The sequence below is a fragment of the Pan troglodytes genome, chromosome 11 (genome assembly GCF_028858775.2).
Source record: "Pan troglodytes isolate AG18354 chromosome 11, NHGRI_mPanTro3-v2.0_pri, whole genome shotgun sequence".
NCBI lineage: Eukaryota > Metazoa > Chordata > Mammalia > Primates > Hominidae > Pan > Pan troglodytes.
Window position 1 is genome coordinate 35,896,479 of NC_072409.2, and position 7,563 is coordinate 35,904,041.

Sequence of the window (7,563 nt, forward strand, 5' to 3'; positions counted from 1 at the left end):
GCTTAATTATTATTTATACTGAGTTCAAACATGCTAAATTAATTTAATCGTAGTGTTTTATTTTTGCCAACAGAGCATGACTCTATCAATAAGGATATTTTTTAAAAGCCTCAAGAGATGACATTCAACATTTCTTTAATGTCCTGGTATTATTGGTTTGGGTAAAATGTACACTTAAAATGGAGACTAATATTTCACTGTAAATAATAAAAAATATTATTGAATGAGACTTAATAGTAAAAAATAATACCAGTGATTAAGAAAATAAATGTATTTAAACTCATATGTAACTACTCGCATGTATAAATTAAAATTAGGAGCTAAGTATTAAATAAATAATTGAACTACTGTTGACAAATATTGCATGATAAAAGATGACTACTTTCTGTTTACTTTTATATCACAAATATGAAGATAGTGATTTTGCATTGACATCAGGAATGTATCAAATTTTCTAAGGACATAGATTAATCCCTTTGTTTATACAATTTTGTAATACATGGGCTCAGATAACTAATCCTAGGATAAATACAGGCACAATTTGATAAATTGATTCTATTCAAGTATGTTCAGTATGTTGAATAGGCTCATTTTCACTGGTTCATACTTTTACTAACTGTTGGGTGATGCTTCAGTCTCTCTGTTCTATCGTATTTTTCTCTGCCAGGTTATCTGTTAAATATCTGTACACTGTGATGAACTAGGTTTGAAGGATCTAATCTAATATAAACAGTGCCTGTCTTCTGGGACAGGGGAGCATTTAGTGTCCAAGAATCACGTTTTCTTGAATCTGACTGTGGTTTCTGAGAAGATGGAAAAAAGAAAACCCACTTCAGGGTTTCGAGGAAGCCATGAAAACTCATGCTAAACAGACCGACGGTAACTTTACAGCTTTGATTAACAGGTTTTGGAATGTGTTTAAACATAGAGGTTTTACTCATAATACTCCTATAATCCTAGAGTAGCAAAGACAGAAGATGCTCTACTTATGAATACAAGCCTTTAATAGAACCAGAGTACAGTTTGTTCTTTCATGACTCATGAAACAGAGGAAATCGTTTCCTCTCTTTATTCTCAGCCTTTGCCTATGTTTTGGCCTAAGACAAACCTGTACTTTCTATAAAATAAAAAACACAATTCTATTTTTGTTTCCTCCCTTATTTTACCCCCACCATTATGCACCACAACTAAATTGACTGTGCATCTTATTCATTTTGTTTGTTTGTTCGTGACGGAGTTTCGCTCTTGTCGCCCAGGCTGGAGTACAATGGCACGATCTTGGCTCACTGCAACCTCAGCCTCCTGAGTTCAAGTGATTCTCCTGCCTCAGCCTCCCTAGTAGCTGGGATTACAGGTGCCCGCCACCACACCTGGCTAATTTTTGTATTTTTATTAGAGACGGGGTTTCATCATGTTGGTCAGGCTGGTCTTGAACTCCTGACCTCAGGTGATCCACCTGCCTTGGCCTCCCAAAGTGCTGGGATTACAGGCATGAGCCACCACGCCCAGCTTTATACATGTTTGAATCTGAGCATTCAACCCAGTGCCTGGCATTCAGTAAGTATTTGATGAAGCCTTTCATTCAATTCAGTTTCTGGTGATCAGCTCAATAGGCATTTGATAAATTCTTACTGAAGCAATATATGGTACTGTATATATACAAAATATAGATAAAACAAAGTAACTACAATTACCTAAAGATGTCTTATTTATGTTATTTTAGTTTATTTTATTAGATTTTGATGATTATCCTTGTTTTTCTGGAAATTTCATAATTGGATATTTATTCATTAACTTGGTTCTAATTTTGTTAAGTCATATTTTTTCATTAGTAAGCAGACAACATTTAAAAGAATAGACATTACTCATGGTCTTAAGGTCAAATTTTGTAATCCAATTTATTGGTAAAGTACCTGTGCCCAGTAATTATTTTCAGTAGTATTTATTTAAAATATTTTTGATGAATTATATGATGGTCTCAGTCTAAATTAAGTCTCAAAATCACACAGTGTTAAGTGTTTCAACTTCCTTATTTTGCAAAATTGTTTTCACTATATTAGGCCTTTCCAACTTTTTTATATGTTTTTAGAGTAATCAATTTTTACAAAATTGCTACTGAGATTTGATTGAGACCTTGTGTAATTATAAAAATCCTTTTGGAGAATATAGACATATTGAATATCAAATGATAAAATGATAAAATTTATGAACACAGTATGCCTCTTCATTTAGTTTTTTAAATTTTACTTATGAATTCTTATTTTTTATTGCAATCTTGTATTTTTTTGTTAAATTTTTTCCTAAGTATTTTGTTTTAATAAAATTGTAAAATGTGTTTTTTATTTTTAATTGTTTGCTAATATATAATTGGATTTTTTTAACAGAGATGATAGTTAATTATCAAGTGCAAATGCTAATTTTGCAACACTATAGTGTATTTGTACAAGAATATTTACTAAACTAATTCAGTGATGATCTAATTGAATTATTGATACTGAGATCTAAAATAATCTAAAACCAATTGTATTAGTCCATTCTGACACTACTATCAAGAATTGCCTGAGACTGCATAATTTACAAAGACAAAACAGTTTAATTGACTCACAGTTCTGCATGGCTGGAGAGGCCTCAGAAAATTTATAATCATGGCGGAAGGGGAAGCAGGCATGTCTTATGTGGTGGCAGGCAAGAGAGGGAGTGTGTATAGCTGGAACTGTCAAACACTTATAAAAACATCAGATCTTGTGAGTACTCACTATCATGAGAACAGCATGGGGGAAACATCCCATGATCTGATTACCTCCCACCAGGTCCCGCACTTGACAATTGGGAATTATGGGGATTACAATTCGAGATGTGATTTGGCTGGGGAAAAGAGCCAAATCATATCTAAATATTCTAAAAAAATTAGAAATATTTTCAACAATGTCTATCTCTGTTTATTAGAACATAAACTGTGTATACTACTATTATTTTGAATATATTTAATTTGAATTTGGTTTGATGTGGAACCACAGACACAGGGGACCAACTGTATGTATGTGTGTGTGTCTATAACACACATATATATGTCAAAATTATTAAATTCTACATTTTAATATGTGTAGCTTATTATATACAAGTTTTACCTCAACAAAATATTTGTGAAATTTAAAACTTACTACAAACAAAAAACCATGAGCTGTATAAAAATATTTCTGTTTACTTTCATATTACCTATTTTTTGCTACCCAGTTAAAATTTCTCAAAATTCATAAATTAAAACATTTTAATTTAGTGAAATAATTGTCTTTCTAAATTATCATTTAAGGATAGAATTTTCCACATTATGTGGCAACCTCAAAAAGCTTTAAACTATGTATCTTGCCTGAGAATTTTTACTGAAATTACCTAAACTCAAAGAATTCAAGGGATGAGAAACATTAAAGGTTAAAATGTATTTAAATAATGCAAATATTAAAATATTTATTTATTAGAAGCCTAAACTCCTTTATTCATCACAAAGTTTTTGTATACTCCTTTTAAATATATAAAGCATTGGCCAGAACACTATTTACAGACTACGAACTTCCATTAATTACCGTGTCTTTAGTTAAAATAATAGCCATATTCACAGGAGATACGAGTGAAAAGGAGTGAGGTTCTAATAACCACAATAAATAGAGATTCTAACAGGATTAAACCAGGAAAGCACACTTCTTGCCTGCTAAGCATAATATTATGAATTTTCCAAAGTACAGGGGGATAAATAACATGATTAGAGCCTTTGGCAGGCCTCCGAAATGGGTAAGCAAACATTTGTGTTTACTCAAGATAAGTATGCTCAACTGACATGTATTTGGAACCAGGATATGGAAGAGTCAAACTAGTAGAAGCTTTCACATTTTAATTTTAAAATTTCCAGGTTTTTCAATAGAGCCTGTACTACATTAGCAAACAGCATGTAAAACTATTACAGAACAGATTGTTTTTTAAAAAACAAATTGGCAGGTGACAGCTATGTACTTAATGTATCTTTGGTTTAAGAAGACTAGAATAATGATTAGAGGCCAAATAATCCCCAAAATGTAAACTGCTATTTGGATTCTACATGATTTATTTTCTTTGTCTTAGTGGTTTTGAGTTGCTTGTTTGGCTTAGAAGTTTTGAGGTTCTAGTTGGAGGTTGTTTATTTGTTTTTGTTTGAAAGAACCGGAAGGGTGGCAGAGCTTAGATGCTTTCAGATTCCGATTAGTTGTACGATTTTTTTTCTTACTTGATGTTGACTGAAGTTTTGCTGAATTACATGCTGTGATTATCAAAGACTTCTTACAAGTGGCAGTCCTGCTTGGAGATGATTCAGAAACTGGAGGAGGTATCACAGAATCAAGATGGATGGCTTTAAAAGCTGCAGGGACATGAGGTGATATGTATAGCTTCTAACTCTCTTAGCCTGGTCTACTGTACTAGACTGGACAGGTGTCTGAAGAAAAGTGGGTATAAACTGCATGTCACTAATTTTATTATTTGCCAAATTATAAGGCTCTTGAGTATTTACAGTCATGTTTAAGTTTGCTTCAGAAAATGTACTCTTAGCCACATCCATTGTTAATGTGGGTTTGACACCAAAGGGTGGTCTTCCAAACCATAGTTGCTTTCTTGTTGCAAGTCATATGTAAAGCTTTCATCCAGATATGCAAAGCCCTGACACATGTCTTGGATTGCACCTTTGCTGGGAACCTCCACATGTTGGGGCTATATTCATTCTCTCTTGGTGTAGTCTGTTGGTCTGGGAAGGCTGCTGGAAGGCTGTAGCACTTGAGGAGGAATTTGTCTTCAGGGCATTTTGGTATATTTATCAGTATGTGTGCATTTTTCCTCTTTAGATTTTTGGTGGCTGTTATACTGAATTGCAAGCTGAAGTTCTCTAATTGTTGGATCTTTTCATCTTTTGTCTTTATTTTCTCTTTAAATTGTTTTATTTCATTTAATAAATCTTCATTCTCATATACTTCATCACCATCTTCTGGTTCTTGTACTTGATGGCAATGATAGTTGAATATCATGCCAGGAACCATTTCCTTCATGCTGATGCAGGAGATGTTTCAGTTTGAGTAACTGAGTTTTTACAAAGCTCCAATCTCAAACCATGTGCTGGAGGGTCATCTCATCCAACATCACTGCATTTTCTGGTACATCTACAAACATTTTCTGAACCTGGAAAAGGGGTGTCTCTCCATAGCTTTCAAAATGACCCAAAGAAGATTCACTATAGGGAGAGCCTCTGCTCAAATTACTTTATCCGTGGTAATCATAGTGGTTAGGATGACTGACGTGGTAGCGTTCCTGTCTACTCAATTTCTAGGGTGGCCTTTTCCAAAATTCTTCCTGAGGCTGTTGAACACTTCTGTCTGGTCAGTCAAAGCAGTTCATATTTTCATGCTCCACATTTTCAAGATGTGTATCATAAGGTCATCATCCTCAAATTCACATGATTCAAGATTATTCAAAATATCTATGCTGTTCATTTCATAGGGCTCGTAACTCCCAATTGGATAGACATTTCCAGTGGGTTCCAAGTCCTCTTCATTCCACATGTATGTTCCATTACAGCTATCAGATGGAGAGTCCAAATGAAGAACCAACTCTGAAATCTGTGTCTGGTAAAAATCTAATTATTCCCAGAAGTATGTTTCGTATATTCACTCATATTAGAGACATTTATATCTATTTATCAGTTTCACTGCAAGATTTTTTCATTTTCCTTGAGAGAATCAGATATATTCTGGGGTGTTAGCTTTTCATATTTTTCTTCTTTGAGAGAAATTTCCTCTAGAGTTATTCTAGTTCTGTTGAAGTCTTTTACACCTATTAAATATTCTCTGAAGTCTTCACTTAAATCATTCTTATCAGAAGATGACAGAGGAGACAAGGAAATATTATCCACATCGTCACTCAGCTATCTATTTTAGCATCATGGTTCATGGTCTCATCATTTTCTGTCCTATAACTTTCATTTTCAGTTAATTCTTGGTCCTCATTAGTAGCTTTATCCTTAGCCAAAACTGTAGCATCATCTTCTACAAATATGTCAGCAGGGGAATTTTTATTTCCATTAATTGTGATCCATCAAAGTCCCAGAAACTTGAGGCCAGCTCGATTTCAGTAGAGAGAGATGAACCATCCAATAACCTAAAGTGAAGTTTGCACCTGGGCCATTGTAAAGCCAATTTCTTTCCACCAGCAGCATAAGACCTAATAAATCCTTATCCCAAATGTTCACTCTAATTTCATACTTCTTACTGCTGATAGTTTCTTGTTAGCATACATGAGTGCAGAGGTACTCTAATGGATAGCTGTTAGTACTTAAAAGACTGTACTTTTAGTACTTATAAGATCTATAGCTGTATTGAAGGAGTGTGATCTGGTTATAGATGAAGGTGCAAGAAATGAACTCTGAATGGAATGTGAACAGTTGTGTGACCTTACCATTTTTTTCACTAGTAATATGCATAATATTGTCTGAGGATTCAGCTAAGCTTTCTCTAGAACTACTTCTAGTAGCACAAGAATTTGCTCTAGGTCTTTGCATGCTATTGAAACTCAGTGGGTTTCCATAAAATCCATTCAGTAGTGATTTTGGAGCACTGACTGAAGAATATGACATCCTTCCTAATAATGTGCCTTTGATGAATTTACCCAAATTAGATGGTCCAGAAAAAGTCCTTTGGTTTAACTCCTTTGCAGATGACACACAGTGGATGGCTTTGCTAACTTTGATGTGACTAAAGAAACACTTTTCAAATCTCCCTTTATCCTGTTTTTATCAAACATTACTTGAATAGGAACATGTTTTTCAAGATCAATTAATTAATAGTGAATTTTGAGTCTTGTTAGGCTCTTCAGTACCTTCTGTACTAAGTTGGTATTTATTTGCTTTTCTCCAATTAAATGAATGGGTGATGGACAATCAGAGGCATTGTTTATTGTGTAACTTTTGATGTTACTACTCTTAGAAGTTCCTAATATATTAACAGGTGTCCCATTTGACATTGGCTGCACTGTGCTTCCGAGAGATTTTGTTCAATACTTTGGTAACTTGGAATCCAAAAATGCCTTGATCAGTGTTTTTCCATCCATGAGCTATGAGGTGCGTTTTTTCTTAGAATTTAACATAATCTATAGGAGTGAAACACCAACATTCCAATCTAAGATCACAAAGAATCTGTGCATCAGTAATTTCCACACTGCTAAGTTGTAGTCTAGAAACAGCAACCCTAGCTGGACGAGTAGCCTACCAACATGAATTTGCATTTATTGAAATAGAAACTCAAACTTAAACAGGAAGGACCACCTCAAAGGAGTCATTCCTTTTTTAACTTGTCAAGAAAGTAGGTGCATTTAAATACACATGCGCGTGCACACGCACACACGCACACAGAGATATACACACATATATCTACATACATAGATATATAAAAGAGAAGGAGATTTGAATCCACAGCAACTGTGTGATCCACTAGTTTTATCTCAGGATGTTTCTAGAATGTGTCTTTGTTTTGGCCGGTGCGAGGTGGTGCTGCC

The 7,563-nt window shown here is 34.2% G+C and overlaps 1 pseudogene; it reads right to left on the reverse strand.

The window, feature by feature from the left end:
- Positions 1-4,005: 4,005 nt before the first annotated feature.
- On the reverse strand, positions 4,006-7,119 carry LOC100613507 (serine-rich coiled-coil domain-containing protein 2-like; annotated as a pseudogene).
- Positions 7,120-7,563: the final 444 nt, after the last annotated feature.